Source organism: Ciconia boyciana, chromosome 3, assembly GCF_034638445.1.
Source record: "Ciconia boyciana chromosome 3, ASM3463844v1, whole genome shotgun sequence".
In the NCBI taxonomy this organism is placed as follows: Eukaryota; Metazoa; Chordata; class Aves; order Ciconiiformes; family Ciconiidae; genus Ciconia; species Ciconia boyciana.
In genome coordinates, this window is record NC_132936.1 from 83813767 (window position 1) to 83834198 (window position 20432).

At 40.5% G+C, this 20432-nt stretch overlaps 1 long non-coding RNA gene across 1 annotated transcript; it reads right to left on the bottom strand.

Moving 5' to 3' along the window:
• Positions 1–7648: 7648 nt before the first annotated feature.
• On the bottom strand, positions 7649–20406 carry LOC140649336 (uncharacterized). The gene is made up of 5 exons (XR_012041582.1): positions 20194–20406; positions 17938–18129; positions 9665–9739; positions 9015–9119; positions 7649–8386 (listed from the first exon to the last, which is right to left on the bottom strand). It is a non-coding gene; the product is annotated as an uncharacterized lncRNA (long non-coding RNA).
• Positions 20407–20432: the final 26 nt, after the last annotated feature.

Here is a 20432-nt window from a genome sequence, read left to right on the forward strand (position 1 = left end):
CTAGGCAGCCTGGGTAAGCTACCTTACACAGCTTTGAGAACTAATGCATTTCCGCGTGTTGGGGACTTTACCACAAACAATTTCCTCCAAACCAAACCGACCGAAAAAACACTGGTTTTATAACACCCAAACAAACAAAAACCTTGCTGTGATGAACCACCAGCAAGTTAGTCCAGAAACCACAATATTAAAAGATTTATGCTACTATAGTCACTCGTAAAAGTAGGAGAGATTACTCTGACAGGGAGTAAAGTGGTTAGCTAAAATTACAGCGAATAAAATAATTCCCTTCACAGATATTTTTCTGTGAGATGGAACAGATGCAACTAAACCTGCTACAATAATGGATGCTTTGGTATCTTTAGATGACCAGTTCAGCCAAGGTCAGGTTCCAACTGCTTCTCGATCCTACCAGAACTACTTCTGTGCCCAGTGAATTGATGGGGGGTTTTCTTGTGGATGGCATCTCTTCAGCACAGCAGGCAGGACTGAAGCAGATGTGCAGAGAGTATAAGTAAAATAAAGGCAGGGTGTGGAGGGGGAGAAAACTGTAGGCAGTATGGGACACATTCCCTCTTGCAAAATTAAACAGGATTTTGATTTTCCTGGAGCTCCCTCTTGCACTTGTTGAGATGTGAGACAGGTCACTCCTATCAGACACAAGCCTATCTATGGGAAGGCCACCACAGGAAATATTGTACTCTTGCACCAGTACAATCCCATGCAAGTAACAAAGGTATCATAGAGCAGAATGGGACCCACAGACATCCATCTGTTTTGGGATGAAACGTAATTTCATGACTTCCCCTCACCACTGCAAATTATGTGTGCTGAAGTAACTGCAGCACTTGCCTTCAGTTTGTTATAGCCAGCTTTGAAAGAAATATACTTTTACACTGAACAGAAGTGGATTGAAAGCTACAGTAACAGAAGATGGAGTTGAACAACCTCTCCTGAATTAGCAGCATCTAATCCTTCCACAGTTGTACATACAGTTTAAGAGGTTTGGATTCGATTTCCCATTCTGTCACACTAAAAGTACCATGGCAGCATTCAGTGGAATTTACAGGACTCTCCACTAGGGCTAAGTGGTGTAACAGTGCAGGGAATCACTCTCACGTGGTCAAGTGCTGCTGAAAAATAGTAGCAAGAACAGAATGATCTGCCAGGTCTCACTGGAGATCCAGTGAGGACATAGGTGATCAGGATGAGCAGAGACCACACTGAAAAAACTAGAGCTGCCTGAAAGAAAAACCACAATGAGGGAGAGCGTTTCCATTCCTGCCAACACAGGTTCCAGTGATCTGCAGTTTTAAAGGCAGTTTGTACTTTCAGTAAAATTGAACTTTGGAACTTTCTGCAGACCAGGACTGTACATCAACTACAAGTAAGTTTAAAACAGAAAGCACTCATCTAGCCAGAGCAGACACCCTCACCCAACAATTTCCAAGTCACTTTAATAAGCTGCAGTCAAAACTAATTGTATGGATAAGTGCACAATCAGATTTAAGGTCTGGGAAGTGATGGAAAATCCATCATGACCGCTAAGTCCCAGGAGCTAATTACCATCCCATTAGAAAATTTGGCACTCTATTTCCAATATGAGTTGGTCCAATTCCCCTATTAGAGCTCATTAAAACTGCCCTACTACAAATCTTCCTGTGTGTATTAAGCATGATTAAGTCACCTCCAGTCACCTGAATGGGTGAATTTGAGAGCTTAGTTTTCTACACGACTGTTCTCTTGTCTCTCCCTGCCTAAGTGTATTAACACCAGCACAGGACAAGGAAGCCCACTAACAGGTGCACTAATGTTGCATAATGGCAGAACGCGCTTCTGCATTCCTGCTCTGGATTCCCTCTGCCACACTGCCAAGGACTGTGCTAGCCACTCAGCCTCAGCATAAAACCAGGAATACATGTTCAACCAACTACCCCTCAACCCCTGGCCCTTCCCTGTCCTTTCCGTAGCTTGCTTTCTCAAGACACAGCCCCCACTGTGTAAGTGGGATCTACATCTTTTTGCTTCCGAAACTTGCAGCCTTTCATTTGTCATGCGTAAATGCACCTAGTTCATAATGCAATACCAGCTGCTCTTCTTAAATGACCTACCTTGCTCATTTTTTTCATTCCACCAATTTTATCAACTGCAAACTTCCATGCAATGGCTTTGTATTTTCTTCAGGCAACAGACAAAAACTAATCCTGTAGATGAGGCATTAGTACTTTCTTAGCCTCGAAAAACTGCAAGCAAGACTTGAACCTTTCCTGTAAAAAAGACAGCCAGCAGCATAAAGGAAATCAGTGTTTCTATTGACATAGACATGCCATAGTTCCACCAAGAGATCAAACACTACAAAAGGCTGTTCCTCCATTCACCCCTCTGTCCTGGTTTCAGCTGAGATAGAGTTAATTTTCTTTATAGTGGCTGGTATGGGGCTATGTTTTGGATTTGTGCTGAAAACAGCGTTGATAATACAGAGATGTTTTAGGTGTTGCTGCACTAGTCAAGGACTTTTTAGCTTCCCATGCTCGGCCAGGTGCAGAAGAAGTTGGGAGGGGACACAGCCAGGATAGTTGATCCAAACTGACCAAAGGGCTATTCCACACCACATGATGTCATGCTCAGTATATAAAGCTGGGGAAGAAGAAGGAAGGGGGGGACATTTGGGGTTATGGCGTTTGTCTTCCCAAGTAACCACTACCCGTGATGGAGCCCTGCTTTCCTGGAGATGGCTGAACCCCTGCCTGCCCATGGGAAGGAGTGAAGGAATTCCTTGTTTTGCTTTGCTTGTGTGCGCGGCTTTTGCTTTCCCTATTAAAGTGTCTTTATCTCAACCCTCGAGTTTTCTTACTTTTGCTCTTCCGATTCTCTCCCCCATCCCACCGGGGGGGAGTGAGCGAGCGGCTGTGTGGTGCTTAGTTCCCGGCTGGGGCTAAACTGCGACACCCTCATAGCTCATTTGAATTTATTTTTTTTTAAAGAAACTACTCTAGCCTCACAGTTCTTCCTTTGATTGAGGACACTGCCAAAAGTGATGTTTGGTGGCTACAACCTGCAATAAGCATACAAAATTAATAGCTGATTTTAATTATAAAGAGTTTAAATTTTGGAGCTATGCATCCTCTGGTATTTACTAGGACCATAAGATATGTAGGAAAGAGGTAAGGGGAGAAAAATGACTATCATCTTTATTATGGACTATGTCCTGAAATAGCTTTTCTGTAAGTACAGACTTTTCAAAATCACATGGGCTTATTAAAAAGAGGATTGTTACTACTTCTGTTGTGGTTTTGTTGTTGTTGGGGTTTGTTTGTTTGTTTTAATGTACACTTAGTAAATCCTTTTGGCAGAAAGTTCCACAGGAAAGTCAAAGTTGGTCTTCTACAATCTGTGTATTTTTATTATAGGAAAATGCAAACAGGTGTATAGAATATTGTCTATCTGCCATTATTTTAAGTGTATCTTGCCACCAGTTCTCTTTCTCAAACCATGTTCCGTGACACATGAAGAAGACTGGAGGAGTAGATTGAAATAGACTGATTATCCTTAACAAAAAGTTTCACTGATTTGCACTCCCCTCAATTTGAACGTTTCAAGCAGATTATTTTCCTGAAGTCTGGTTTTCTCCAGATAATTGTTTCCTTTACCTGCCTCTTAAATAATTCTTTTCCAGTGTCAAGGACAACACTCTTTTCTAGACAGTTGTAGACATTTTGTTAGCAACTCAGCCACTCTGTTCTCAGGTTCCTTCAGAATCAAACCAATACTGTACTTCCTGGTGACTCATTGCTTTCCCATTTTCCTGTGCACTCCAGTATGTGTTCTTGTTCAACATGTTCATACACTGGTGCAGCTTCAATGCAGAGCAGGAGGCAGCACAACAGTTCAGATGTCCCCTACTGCATGACCCTAAGTGCCCATTGTGTCAGATTGGTAATGGCAAGGAGAGACAGAAGTTGGGATACAATCTTGTAGGTCTGTCTGCCTAAATCTGTCCCTCCATCTCACAGGACAAAATATAGAGAAGAGAGATTCTTCCAATTCTACATTAATAAAAGGAAGGGAATAGAAGAGGATGTTCCGCCATCCTGTCAGAACACAGTGAGCCAAACTTTCTGCTCAGTTTCCCTCTGGAAGCCACATTCTGCCTCTTATTTTTGGCTGTAGTGAGGCTGTAAAGTGCATAGGCTATTACCAGGCATAAGAGAAGGAAGCAATTTTTAATCTGACACTGTGTGAAAGGAAGAAAAATTACAGGAACACAAGCTTTTAAGTGTTTTTATAGACCAGAACCCCTGAAGACCTACCCCAGTGGAAGATTAAGGAGCAGAAACAAGGCTGAAAAGGAAATCTGACACCAAAAATAGTTTGCGTGGTTGTTTTCATTTCAGAGTGCATCACTGCAAAGACAGAGAGAAGTCAAAGAAACCAACTTTTCATGCACCACAATTCTTCCAGGATTCCACGTGCATCCAGTGCACCATAAAACGTAATTGTGGGATAACTGATAATTCATGGCTTTGTTAATTTCTAAGCACACGAATTTCTCTCCACTTGTACCCTCTCCCTTGCCTTGCTCCTGCTGTTGGCTGGGAGATGTAGTGGAGAAGCAATTGAACACAAGAAGCATCAAAGGAATAAGAAGTCAGAGTTCAGTGGCTCCTACAAGATAATCAGTGCATCACACTTGCTAGAGACTAAGATCCAAGGATAAAAAAACCCCAAAACCATAGTTTTGAAGTGGTAAGTAGTTGAGGAAAAGCTACTTTGTGGAGACTGAAAACCATTTGGAAAAACTTCCTCCCATGGGTCTTATTGCATGTGTTTGGGTTCAGCATGTTACTGAGAATCCTTTATGATAAGAAGTCAATACCTACAACAAACAGTAAGATACATCTAAAACTTCAGCTACAAAATTAAAGACTGCACTTTCCAGTAAGGAAAATACAGCAATCCGGTAAGTTTTTACAGTGCAAGGGGTGAAAGACTGTTTACATTATGTGGCATTGAGCTTGTGCACTATTTTAACCTCTTTAATTGTTTAAGTATGTGCAATACTTAGGGATTATCCTGACAAAACAGCAAAAGCCTCAATAACACCTACAGATTTCTTTTTAATTCTTCTTGATGTCCATAAATCTAAATTGAATAATGAGCATTGTTCACCACTCTGTGATCTGTGCTGGATTCATTCCAATTTATATGTCATTGTGAACTACTGATACACTGTAACACTAATTTTCTGTGTATGATAAAGATAAAACACAACATGTAATTTGCTGACTCATTCTCAAAAATCAATTAATCTTCTTAAATGCTGTCTGCTTTGGAGAAAAAGTGACAGAGGAAAGAGAATGTATGTCATGATGAGGTTATTCAAGTATTAATGCCACCATTATGAAAAAATGTGGTCAAAATGTATTGTCTAATGCACACAACTGCATGAAAGTGGACATGCAGCTATGAAACTTGACAGGCTAGAGACACTGTCATAAGGTTAAAAAAATCTGTAAATTCAAGTAAATCGTCTAGAATCTGCATTGCTGGCTCAGTTCTGACCTGCAGACCACAGACACTCTACACTAAATGTCTCGGCTGAAAAAATAAAACTCTTCATTAGAAAATGAACTTTCCTAATACTGACCTGGATAACCAAGAAAGGTTTAAAGGAATTTCTTATCCCAAGAGGAAGAAGGAACTGAATTTAATGCCTCTTCAGTGAGGAGAGACAAATGGAAGAGTGGCCTATGGGCCTTGCATGCAGTTTGTTCAGGTGCAGTTGAGGATCGGCACCTACATTGTTAACACCAGGAAGTGAGGTAGATGTAAGAGGATGCAAGATCTACAGGCTGAGGATTGCTAAGAATATGATGTATGGAGTGGAGAGCACTGAGGTTGTTTCCATTTCACTTGATTGCATGATATGACTATTTGTGTTCTTTCCCTTAAACATTTATTTTCCACTTCCGCAAAACCCTCCAGCATTCTGAACTGTAATACTCCTAAGTAGATGATTATATTCAGCAAATTATGAAAGTTTTCTCCTACTGACAAGATAATCCTCATCAAATCAAATTGTCCTTATGGATTCCACAAGCCAACTTAGATGTCACATTTAAGTCAGACTTCTTAAGGGGAACAGAAACCTTTCAATCTACCAACATTTCCAATCATGCATCATCATAGCAAAGCAATTTGAGCCACACGCTGCAAACAAGAGTTAAATTAATTTAGGAGTCTACTTAAACTGGTAAAGAATATATTTTTAGCTGTAAACAGACATCTGTTTTGATAGTGACAACCATTCATTAGCCCTGGTGTTTGCCAACATAGTGCAGCAGATGTTATTTTCTTGTGTATTTTCATAAGATGCGGTCATTGTTTAAGCTACATTCTAACAAGGACTCAGAATTAAATTGAACTAGTTAAATTAAAAATGGAATGTTATTCTCCAATGTGAATTAATTACAATGACACATTGAAGTGAGAAGAAATAATTCATGTTCTGCAAATAGCAGCAAAATGGTTGTAATGTTAACATTTGGCTGATCTTTATGCACAAGTGGAAGTAAGAGTATACTGGAAATGCTTGTTATTGTGTCTCTGAGCATTCTTTTATAACATAGATGTGTGTATAAATAATGTATATTTGACAGAAGCACATATATACATGCACATATAAACATAGTCAGGTATTTAAATTCTGGATTTTTGTCCAAGCCAATGTATTTAGTGGGAAAGGACAAAATAACTTGAATAAACAGGAAATCTCTATCTTTTCTCAGTCTCTCTAAACTGAAATGCAGCCCAGTGTGTTAAAGAAACCTCCCAAAGTTCAGATAGTTTACTTCCCATTTCTCTCCTGATACAAAAAACGGTGAGATGTAATGAAGAAAGTTCTCCTCACACTACTTCAGTTTAACAGCGAGGGATGGTAAACCTATATAAGATATCTCCCTACATTTGAGTGGTTCATATATGTATCTGATAACAATCTGAAGTGTTGGATGCTCATTTGGACTGAATTTTAAATTTCTGAAGGCTCATCCATCACCAGTCTGTAGGACCAAGAATGCTATTTACTTTATATTTTGTTTTTCTTATCTTTCTTTTTTTTCTGACTTTACTACTTGTGAAAGGTCCAAAATTACTGTAACTGGAGGCTAGAGTGGATAAAAATATGTTCTCTTTATCACCAGAAAAACTTTCCTACCTTGTCCTCTCTGCAAAACTTAAGTCTGAAACTTAAAACCAGCTGCCAGATTCTGACTACTAACATATCTTTCATCATCGTGCATTTAATAGAAACTTTATGGCCCAGTTTGAAACTCCCTGTTCAGCATTCAAGGAACACAGAATATGTAAAGAATTCTACAGCTAAGGACAAGACAAAGCTTGTGTAGGTCAATGTAACTTCTTTTATTACACCAACAGGAATGGCTTTTTTAAAAACTTGAACAAGGTTTTGGACATGCAATCCCTTCTTGGGGTATGAAATACATGATAGAAGTGGCCTACTTAAGAACTACATAACGATAGAGAAAACTGAGAACCGGGACAATTACAAAAACACCACAAGACCACTGAAGACACTAACTTTTGCTATTTGAAATTGAGACTACACAAGATAAAGGCAGCAGCCAAGTTAAACATGACATCTCTTTCCTAAGAGATCATAGAGACACTGCTATTAGCCCTACAGTTAAAAGCACATGACTAAAAGCCAGTTCACGTCCCAGGCTGTGCAACTATGTGATTCTGTTACAATCTGTAAAACTGTAGTATCAACCTTCTACGTGTTCCACCAGAGCAGGCTCACACCAATTACATTCATCTGTGTAAATCGCATATAGGACTTCAAAGGAAAGAACTGTAAAGTACAAAGGATTGTATAATGAATAACACTTGAAAGAAAATCAGAAAGAACATGCAGCGTTAAGCCCAAAATATCCACAATTATCTGACCGTCAGGTTTTGCCTCCAGCTAGAGTTATGAACAAAACTTTGGAAGAAAACAGTGGAAGCAGAAATCATGGATGGCGTAACAGGAATGGACCTGAAGACCATTTCATTTATTGAGATCAGTGGGTCTTGCTGAAACTACAAGATCTGAGCCAGTGCAGGTGAGAAGGGGAGAGAGCACACTTTGGTCTAAAGAGACCCTTCCCTCCCAAGGTCAGCAAGCATATCAGGCTATTTGGAGGACGCAGGGGCTCAGACTCACAAGGACAGGGGCAGCAGCAAGTCTGCTGTCTCTCACACTGATGGGATGTAACTGCAATCACCCAGAGTTTCCAGCGCTTGAGGCAGGCAGCTTGAGTCTGAGGTGAAGCCCATCTTTTGTTTTGATTCCAGTTGCCAGGAAGGAATGAGTTTCCAGCAGCTTTAGTTATGAGGCAGGAAGCAACAAAAAAACAGAATAAAAATTTTTAAAAAATGCAGAAGAGGGTAATAGGAGGAGTCATGAGACAATATAACAAGTCAGTAGAAGGACAACATGCAGGATATATACGTATGTGTGTGTGCCTGTGCAGTACTAGCGCTTCCCATAAGACTTAGCTATATGCCAGAACTTGGCTTACTGTTGATCATGATAATTTGAGACATCAGTGACTGGTATTCTCAGAGGACATTTAGTATCATTGTTCACTAGGCATGATGCCTAAATATCATTCCATCCCTTGAGGAATTATATGCCAAACTTAAGTACTTTAAATAGTGGTATATTCTTTGCATGCGGCGTTGATTGATACAGGTTTTGTAACAGCTAATAGCACCTACTGGAAAGGCTCTGGGACCAGCTTGTGCTGAATAATGGTTAACTGCGGGAGCCAGGATTCTCAGCTTATTCTCTTTAAATAAAACCCCAAAACATTAGGATTAAAGAAGAGCAGGAAAAGTACTGAAGAACTAGCACTACCAGCAAGGAAAGAGTGCCAGAAGTCTATTTAAGACTCTCCAAGCAGCATTCAGGTTTTTAATAACAGTCTTGATAATGATCTTACACTTACAGAGCATCTTTCGTCCAGAAGGATTCATTTATGGGCTGTATGTATACCATGGGAATAACTGTCCTCCCTTCTGCCAGTTTACACAGTGAAATGCTGTTTACACCTCTGGAGGAAAACGTGCTATGTGAATTGCTGCATCACAACCAAAATGGATTAAGACAGGCAGTGCCAAGTGCTACAACAGTCAAATACAAAACATAGTAGGGAATTTGAAAGAAACAGAACATAAATAATCAAAACCACGTTCTGGTCAGGACACTGAGATTAACAGAGAAACTTCCAAAATGTATCATGGTATTAGTCATCGAACTTCTGCTTTTAGATCTCTGTTGGACCTTTTGGCTCTCACTTATATTCTCTCAATGTATACTTATACAGGCTGCTCTCTAAAACATTAGCAACCAGCCAGCTGAGCCTGACAGAGCTGTTTCCAAAACTTTAAATAGTTATGTTACATATAATATATGGTAATTACTGGCTTTTTAATTGCACCCAATGTAAAACATGAAGGATTTTAAATCAAATAACATGCACAACAAGCATTTAAGAATAACATTTATATTTTAAATGCATTAGGATAATTCTCACTAGGTCAAACTACTCTCTTTAATTCAATTTGTTTCTGACTTAGTCCCATCATTCTTACTTACATAAGTTGTTTTTTCCCATAAAGGTGGAAGAGAACAGGACTGCCCATCGAGATAACAGGAGCAAACTCAGGACTCCTGCAACAGAAGAAAGATAACATGAAAATGGTATTGACTGCAACATTGTAATTAAGGCTGGCGTAAATTTGCACTTGTCAGGGTGCAGTGAGGCTTTGTGGGAATGGATATGGGCTGAGGCCAGGGCCCTGACAGTGCATAAAGCAGAGACTGAACTCCTCACTTTGTCACAGGGCGACCAACTTCATGGTAGAATAAGGAGGAGGCAAAAAGCCCAAAAGCAGTCTGAGCTCCTTTAACTCAGTTTCCAAGAGGGGAAAGTGTTCCACTTTCACTCAACAAAGGGGGAAGCAAAGCCACAACAAAGCTTTTCTGGCCTTGGGTCCAAGCAACCCAGGGCTATATCCTTCCAACTAACCAACCAACCTACCTACCTACCTATAAAGGCCCGGCCCTCAAGTTAGGAACTCAGGACAAGAGCAGAGAAAGAACTGTTCTTGCTATTCTTTCAGCACAACACTAGTCTACAGCACAATCCAGGTAAATAATATAACCATTGATGTTTTCATTTAAGAGTGTGGATCAGGAGACTTATGACTGAGGGAAAAGAGAGCATCTTCCTGAGCCTTAACTGTTTCCCCTGCCCCCATGTTTTCTTCCTCTCATGGTTTCCCTAATTAAAAAAGGACTTTTGTCACACCATCTCCCATTAGCTTAACCAGTCAGAGCAGTCAGCTCAGGTGATCTTTAGATGTTACTTTCCAAAATGTATTTACCAACAATTAAACTTAATTCTGGGTTAACACGGATTTAGATTTTTTTCCCCCTATGGAATAAGAATAACAGTAAATGGGGAAAAGATTCATAGTGCAAAAGTACGTATTTCAAATTAAATTGGAAGGAAGGAGCCTTCCACCACCCCTAGGAGCAGGCCATGATATTGCTGGTCCATGGACCTATTATGACAACTAACAGTGGCAAGACTGAATACAAACCTAAGTGCTTGCAGGATGACAGACAATCTCTGACACAAGGTCAAAAAGCAGGGATCCATCCTTTATTAAATTTTAAATGTTAAATGTATTGCCTTGCTATGATATTTCTACCCACTTGGTGTTGATCCACTTGCTTCACTCATGAAGGATCTTTACTTGAAAAACACCTAAACTACAAATGGATCCAAATATCAGTCATGCAGACAAAGCACGTATTATGAACAAGTAAATAAAAAGCTTTTCTTCTGGGAAGAAAACAAATCCTCAGTTCCTGGCAAGGAGGCAAACCACTGTTCCTAGCAACCAAGACTTCAGAACAACAATCTAAACTGATGAATCAGAATTTGTAATGACAGAAACAGAATTATACACAGCCCTCTACAAGGATTTATAGGAGAAATTAAACATAACTACATTACCAGTAGCATGACAAATGCAGCTAAGCTAGAAAACACATGATAAAAAATAGTAACTAAAGCAAATGGTAACCATGAGGATGGTTTTATCATTTAGAAAATGAATTTCATCCAACTGATTGCTAAAATTATTTTTTTTTCCCAAGTAATATTGAGCTGAATTGGCTATTCAGCAATTTCAATAGCATTAACTGCTAATGCTGAAATAGGGTTTTGTTTTTGACATCAGGCAAGAAATGATTGACAGCCATGCCAGAGTTTGTATAGATTTTAGCACAGGAGAGACTGTTTGTTTACTGTCTGTGACTTTCCTCATTGTGGCTGGGCAAAACCACAGGTGGCACTAAGGGGAATTTATTTAGCAGGAAGAATTTCTTTCCTTTGTTCTTTTCTTGGTAGAAAAAGAAGGAAAAGTAACTAATGGTGACTGAATTTTCTTTGGAAAATGTCTTTGTTCTCATAACAAGGGCAGGGGTACAGGATCTCCCTTTAACAACTAGGGTGAGGGGGAAGATGTAACAAGAGAAACGTACAGGCATTTCTTTGATATTGACACAAATGTAAGCACACGTAGTATCAGATTAGTAGAACAGCATCCAGTTTCTTTAATTAAATGAAGACATAACAAGATTCACTGGTTGAAAACCAAAGCTGGAAAAATCTGAACAGGAAGAAAAATGCAAATTTTAAATGAAGGTAATTAACTACTGGAATATTTTATTGAAATGTGTTGGTAGATTCCTCAGCATCCCACTTGGATAGCTTTCTAAAAGATAAACCCTCAAAAAACCATAATGTATTAGGCTTCATACAGAATAAGTAGGTGATATTTCATGGCATCTGTTGTAACACAGATACGAGTAGATGTGCATAATGGTCTCTACTGACCCTGAATGATCAAAAGCTTTAACCCAAATGGAATATACAAAAGAACAAGAAAACAATTTATGGATCCTTCTGCCAACTTCATTTATGCTGATTAGTATCTCACTGGATAATAAAATCTAACTGAAATAATTTCAAGGTATCACTAGTGTGAGTAAGGCTGGAAAAATCGGAAACTTCCTGTTTTATGGAAATTAGATTTTGTAGTTACGCTGTCTCTCCATTTCTTCAGAAATGAAGTTCTTGAAAGTGAGGGACCAGGTGTATTATTTGCTTTTCCTCATTGCCAGCAAGAATCAACCTATTGACATACCCATGTCTGGAGACTTACTACAAGAATGTGGTGTCTGGTCCTGGCAAGAAACCAGTCATGTTTCACAGATCTCCTGGATTTTGTTGGAGCACATGGAAATAGATAATCCGAATGACAAAGTCCATTTGGGTTTCCAAAAGGCTTTTGAAAAGGCCACTCACCTAAGGTTTTTGAAGAGCCAAACTGCCATGGAATAATCTTATTGTGGATAAATAATTGCATAAAATACAAGAAAGCACATGTAGGGGTAAATGGACATTTTTCACAATGATGAAGTTCATCACCGGATGTCTATCTGGATCTACACTAGGGGCTATTTTATTCAACTTCATCACAAATTATATAGAGAAGAGTGGACAGTAAAGTGACAAGGCTTGCTGCTGATACTAAATTATTCAGGATAGAAGAAAACAAAAGCTGAATGGCAAGAGTTACAGAAGTACTTCATGATACAGAATGGCTAGCAATAAAATGACAGATGTGGGGGAAAACAATGCAATTAATTGTAAATAGGCAGAGTCACAGCAAACCAGGCTTGGTATAGTTTTGCAACCAAACCTGAATGACAGGCAGTGAAGAATTGTACTACCTGCAGATCCAGCCAGTGGGGCAGGACATTGGATCCTTTTGCCCATTTATGAAAGACTGAAGTCATTTCACCCAGCAAGAGGTGGGATAGACTGTATCGCCTCCTGAAATGCTTTGTGAGGGCAGAAAAAAAGCTTGTCTGCTCACCTCATCTGTTCGGTTGTGATTAAAGGCTTGTCTCCATGCACAAAAAGGAGCACAGAGGCACAGTGGCAGGCAGAGGAACCCCAATAACCTCACCAGAAGCACCTGCCTCAGCTTCTCCAGAGCCATCACAGGAGGGGGATCAGCCCACAGCCAGAGTGTGGAGCCCCTCAAGATGAGTAAATGGAAAACCTCTCCAGAACACCTTGTAGGTGGGAGATTACTGCCTGCAGAGGTATGGGACTCACTATGGGATGTAAGGGAAGAGCATTTTGGGATTGTACCAGACTTATGGGATGTTCAGGGGATGAACCAAAGGTGGGGAAAAGGAGGGATCAAGGTGGTTTGGGGAGGAACAAGCATGGAAAAATAGAGGGATAAAAGGGGTTGGTTGTATGTAAACAGGTTACTGGTCATCACTCTTATCTGTCCATGCCCTGCACCTGATCAGAGCAGTCTATCCCGTCTTCTTACTAAGTTCCATTCTAAAGTATTTTCTTGGGTGAGGGGACCCTCTATTTTGTGTGCCATTGTGTGTCTAAGGTCTAAGTGCCAGCAACTAGAGTCAGACCACAGGTCATAGGAGCAACTGGAGAGACTGGAGGGAGTGAGAGGTCTAAGTTCCAGCAACTGGAGAGGGTACCATGAGTTGTAAGGGCCACTGCGTCTAGGGTGCAAGCAATAGGAGAGATTGGAGCATATGGAGGTCTAATTGCCAGCAATTGAAGTGAGGACCACAGGTCATAGTGACCTGTGTGTCTGGGGTGCCAGCAAGCTCAGAGACCAGACTGTGTGCATATTTTGTGGGTGCACATGTCAGCATATTATCATTAACTGAAGCTGGCTTACCATGCAAGTAGGATAAAGAAGCTTGGGAACTGGGTATCAAAGCAGCCACAAGTCTGCGCCAGATACTGGAAAGACCAGAGAGGCTGAAAGTTGGCTACTGGAGGAATCTGGTAGTCCAAGCCAGTTCCTGGAGACACTGGGAAACGTGAGGGTCAGCTGAAAGACTCATTTGCATTGCTGTGTCTGTGCACAATGCAACTGGAGACGAGGATCCAGGGTCAGCTACTGGATAGACTGAACGTCTACGGCCAGTTCCTGGAGGATCCATAATGTGTCTATCTGCGCATGCACGAGCGTGTATGTGTGTACACAAGAGGGTCTGAGTAACAGCAAGCCTCAGGGGCTTGTACACCCAGCTGCCAGCAACTGGGGAGAGCAGGAAATCCAGGAGCCAGCTACTGGATAGACTGAGTGTCTAAGGCCAGCTTCTGGATGGATCCGTATTGTATGTATGTGTGTACGTGTGTATATATATAGGTATGTATATTTTCTATTCAAGGGCTTTCACCTTGATCAGCCAGAGAGGGGAACAGGATGAATCCATTGCTGCTGTTTATGCTGTGTTTTCTGTTGGTGTTGATCTGCATGGCCAATCATTTGTGTATGTATATACACACACTGTGTGTGGGTGTGTGTCTATTGGGAATACGTGCTCAGTCTCACTACTGGTTGAATGGGGGAACATGGAGCAGGGGCAGTCTTTCCTCTCTCAAGCTACCAGATTCTGCAACTCCTAACAGCCTACATGATCACTGCATATTTGCCCTCTTCTGTGTGGATGCCAAAGAGACATGAAGGCCTTCCTGGACCATCTTTACACTTGTCCACCAGTATACTGCAGGGCTTACCACTGCATCCTTTATGCACAAAAGCTGTTAATGAAAAAAGAAGCATCTCTGAGGAAAATAAATCTGAAAACTACATTCTTCTAAATACATATATATCTACAGCTTGTTGGACTGGGTTAGCTTTTCTTTGTATTCTCTTAACTATTCACGCCTGTTAACTTTGGATATTTTTTTTTACTGCATTTAAGGAGATTAGGCCCCAGTGGGAGATAATTTGCTTCACTTTCCTGGGTTTTTTGTATTCAATTCATCCTATGGTTTCTCTGACTGAACTGTCTTACAGGAATTACTGCTTTATGCACTTCTTCCAGTATAGCAGTTTGTACCAAGCACTCTGCCAACTGTCACTCAAAGTAGTATAGAAATTCACTTATGTGAATGTGCCTATGTAAACCAACAATCACAAGAATGACATTTTCTTGACAAAATGGTTACACCTTAAAAAACAGCAATTGAAAAATTTAGCAATACAATCAAATTTATTCTCTATTGCAATGAAGTCCTTCGATTAGATGTTCTTCCATTGACATCTAGCATGCAGAATTCAGTTGAAATTTGAAATTTTCAGGTGCGTATCTATGTCAAAATAACAGATTAACATAGTAAATTTATGTTTATCATCCCATAACAAACCAAGCTGGATTTTTTTTTTTTTCAGAGTGAATGCTTCTTGCTATTTCTACTAAAAATGTAAGAATAAAATACAAAATGTCATGCAGTTTCAAGGACACTATTTTCTTTTTGAAGAAGTAGGAGGTGGGAGATTACTGAAAAGAGCAAACAAGCAAGCTGTTTCATCGAGGATGGAAACAATGCAACCTGGTTTCCTATGGATTTATGCTATGGGTTGAGCTCTATGTGGCTTCTCTCCTGCCTGATAAAAGATTCTGTTTATGCTGCATAATTCCCCTTAAACCATTAAAAGGGTCTTTCTCTTATATCCAGACGTGTGTTTAAAAAAATGTATAGCAACGTATTAGATTTTTTACTTTTTCCTCTCTGCCAAACTGGCTGCAGTTGCCCAGGAGGTTCAACATGGTATGCTGGTAGAGACAGAGGACTACATTCTTTGAAGGTTGGTTAGTCTCTGTTTACAATAGTAAATTCAATTTCACAAATATTCTCCAACTTCCATATAGAGGGTATTTATAACATTTGATATAATTTATTTCTTATGTCTCTATTTTCAGGAAATACTTTCAGGAATTTATACTGTTCTGGGGAACACAACCACTGATGGAACATAAAGGATTTCTACTGCATGAACCACACACAAAAGATCCATAGATAAATCATTGACAGAGGGAGTACTGCAGTTTTCATCTAGAGGAGGCCCTGCATGTAGCTAATGGCTTATCTCTCTGGGAAGTTTAAGATTAAAAACTGGCAGGCTGTAGATGCTCAATGCTTATTCTCAGACACCTGCTGACGCCATGATTACTCCACAGGCAAAACAAAGTCAAGTCAGAAACACCATCACTAATATCATTAGATGGCCAGTGGGATACAAGTAGGCCCACTATCTGTGAGCAGGAGCATTCTCTGCAAGTGAGAATAAGGACAAAATAAGGAACTCGTTAAAATTAAATCTCTTAAAAAACAAAGTGTACTTCCCTATCCTGACATAAGCAAAATGCTGTACAAACTTGAGGTACCATGAATCAAAAAGACAAGTTCTTTTGGATAGCAAGAACAGGGTTTCAACCTAGCCATTCTCTCTCCTGTGAGGGGAAAAAAACCCCAAACCTAACACCAGATAAAGCAAGGGCTAAAACTGTAACAATGTGCTGAGCCTTCCTTGAGGCAGAGTGCTGAAATGTAAACTACTGCCCAGTTGAGGGTGCAGGTCAGAGACGGTAGATTATACTCTCATTCCTTCCAGCTTTTACTCTAGGGAATACCATAAATATCATAAATGACCTCTTTTCTTAGCCACTGGTCTGGAAACTTGCAGTTAATTAATTTTACCCCATTCAACATAAAGGTCTAGGCTTCTATCCAAGTTATTTTTTAGTGAACATGAAGCAATAAATGCAGGCTTCCCCAGGCTCATCTAACAGTTTGTAACAATGATTGGCAGCTCCTTCCAAGGTCTCCACAGGTCACTCAGAATCGCAACCTGCCCCTGGTAGTCCAGAGAGGGTCTTTTCCAGACACCAGACTTTTGTAAATACTTCTTTGATGGCCTTGTCCAAACATACAGTTCAATTCAGGATGAGTTGAATTTAACTGACCCTTGCCTAGCAAAAACAGAGTCTAGGTAGTTGGACAGGAAAATACTTTGAACTGGCAACCTTTTAGGATTAAATGACTACTAATTAAGTTACCCATATTGGAAGAGGAAAAGCTGGGTTTTTCTCTCCTCATCCTAAAAGGAGTAAAACCCTTTTAGGGGGGGTTGTCTGTTTTCTTTTAGAGTTACCTACACTGCTAGAGTATGTGCTGTTTCTACTTATTTCAGCTAACCATCTCCAGCCAAGAATGCAAAAATCCCATGATTAGGAGAGCACACAGGCTGACTCCAAAGACTACTGGTTACAGCATACAGCTACAGAGAGGACAACTTGCACGCTGCAGCTCGTGCTTCTTGAACAACCTGCGTGTTCTATGCAGTCACTAGATTATAGAATAACATATCAAAGGGAACAAACCTAAATAGAAAACAGTAAAAAAAAAAAACAGTAAAAAAAAAAGGAAATATACATAAAACTTCCAATTCATTTAGCAAACATAAGGTCCTCTCAACAGCAAAACTCTACAAAAGCACAGCTGGCATAACTACTTCCTGGTTTTGGTGCATTTAAATGACTTCAACCTAGGCAGAGCATCCAGAAGGAGAGAACATTTTATGATACAAATTACAATAGAAATCAAAGTGGAATGCTAACTAATTTAAGCCCCGATGCTGCAACTCCTTTACTAATACATTTGTTTGCAAGACCAAGGCCTTAGCCACACAGTGAAATAACTGTCAGAGTCCTCTATCTGAAAACAGGATGAAATGGTTCTTAGACTATGGTACCAGAAATCAAGGGTTCTGTCAAACAGTAGTGATAGCCCTAAAATTCTCCACATGCACTTCTGAAAATGAAAGGTCGATTTATAAAACCTAGTAAAACTCTATGTTGAACACAACAACACCGTCTGGGTCTCTTTATGTGACCTGCCTGGGCGACCAGCCAATAGACTGAAATAGTTTAATATCATATAGAAAACCTACCTCTAAAATCAATCACAGTAAGCTCTGCACAGGAATTTCAGGGCAAGGGTGAAGTAGCCAGTCATAAAGCGTTATTCTTGTGTTAATAGTCTAGTAAATATGCAGTTCTTCTCTGTGGTTCTTTCTTTAGATTAAAGATGCCTCACAAACACCCGCAGGAAGCAGTAAGTTAACATCACAATTTCATTGCTCCTGAAAAAAACACAAAGTACTGGAATGTAAACTATGAAAATGCAGTTTTCATTTTAGATGACATGGGAAGCTGTGTTTGTTAACTCTCTACCCTCCTACCCCCAAGAGGCATGCCAGAGTTGTCGAGTTTTTTTAATTAAGTATTTAAGCATGAAACATGTTCCACACTACTCATGTGAAATGAGGAATAAAAGCCATTATGTTTAAGAGAAAGATAAATTAACTAAATGTGGTTATCAGTGAAAGCAGAGAATAGGCAAACAAGAATTCAGAGTTATGATCTCCCCTCTGAAATGACTTCTGGCCAGATCCAGTGAAGTAGTTAGGCCAAAGAAAGGTACAGATGTTCTAAACCATGATACAAACAATCCCTGGTCTGCTTGTAAGTAACACTTACATTTTGCTTCTGATGACTTCCCAAATTTTAGGTAAAACAGAAATGTACTGATCATATGTAATATATCCAGTGACTGTACAATGCTGTTGAGGGCAGAAACTAGATCTTCTCTCCTCTACATTAACATCTTAACTGTGCTCTGTCTGGCTCAATCAGCTTGAATTTGTGGCTGTGCTGTGTCTCAGCCTTAACAGGAAAAGCCTGTGAATTTGGTTATAAGGATACTGTCCTGGCAAATGGACAATATGGATTTCAACTCCCTTAACTTGAGGCTGCAGTTGAAATGGTAGCCTATTACATAAAGCAGAAGTGCTTCACCTGCAATGATAGAGCAGCTGTAAAAGGTTCTGGTTTATAAATCCCAGCTGAAGAGAAATACTCCTCTACCATCCTGAAACATTGCACCAGATTTAGGGGTAGAGAGTGTTTCTAAGCATCCTCCCCATGTTTCCTACTGGCAAGCTATACTAGTTCCAATCACGTCTGTGAGACACCTTCCTTTCCCTCCGTACTGTCTTGGGATCCTAGGCTTCAGCTCTGGTTCTGCATGCCACCTGAGGTACCAAACGCATAATTTATTAACCCTGCCTCTTAACATCTCTTTGTTGCAATTTCTCCTTCTGAAAGTGGTGATGATAATTTCTACCTCAGAGTGCTGGAACATAACTGGAGACTGAAAGAGACTTTTGCTTTCCTCAGAAGCTAGAAGTGCAGTGGTACAAGGTACTCTTATTACACAGTGAAATAGCTGATTGCATCCCTCACACTTTTAGATGTCCCACTGTTCTACACAGACCCTGCTCCTATCTCACCTGAAAGTATTGTACATTTAAAGATGCAGAATCACTAAATAGAGTGTTACTCTTCATCCTGCTAAGAATATGAAACAATACAAGGAAGAGTGGCCATATATACACACCAAAAACATTTAATTCAATTTATGGAAATACCTGTCTATTGTGATGTACACTCTACCTGCTGATCTACACATTTCATCTGGCTGAAAAGGATACTCATTATCTTTGTGAAAATGATGAATAACCTTTAAATCCTTGGGAAATTACTGAAATGAAAGCCAGACAAAGATGTGCTGAACCTGAAGAGCACCATTGTAGCCGAAGCAAGCAACAACCAGGATGTATTCCTTTCATAGCTCAGTATTTCTGGGTAACCATTTTGGTGCTTACAGCCATATGCCTCGGTGGCAGGGCATTACCTCACCCAGACTTCTGCCTGTGCACCGCAGCCCTCCACACAAAAATCCCTTTTCCCTGCTCTCTTACAGCTCTTCATTGCCTGAGTCTAAACAAATACGGAGGCCACATGCATGAGGCGTGTTGGGATGCAGACAGATGTCTGTCAGTGTCTTTGTTAAACCTGCCAAACGTTTCCATTTGTGACCCAATTCGCTCAGATTTGTAACAACCTCCTAGTTGTATATTAACCCCCTTGTTACATTTGCTGTCTGCATGGGGTATCAGACAACCCGTTTGTCTTTTAATTGACTGGTTTGCTGCATCCTGGAGCATGTTGTTTACTGAAATGGGTAAATAGCTCTAGGGAGAGCTTTCTTAACATATTCAGAAATTAAATAGGTCAAGCTGACTGCATAATAAAAATGCTGACCCACATTTAGGAATTAATTGTTTTTTCCCCTCTCCCCTAACCTTAAATAATGTCCATCTTCTGGGAAATACCACGGCAGCGGCCCACCCCAGGGCCGCGCCTCCGAGGCCGCCACAGGCCGGCAAGGGCCCGTCCCTCGGCGCCAACTGCCCGAGCGCTCTGGCCGCAGCGGCTCCCGCCCTCGGGGCGGGAAGAGCCCGGCCCGCCGGCAGACACCGCCTGCCCGGGGCGGCTACGGAGTCATCCCCGCCGGGGGTTTTCACGGGAGAGGCCGGGCTCC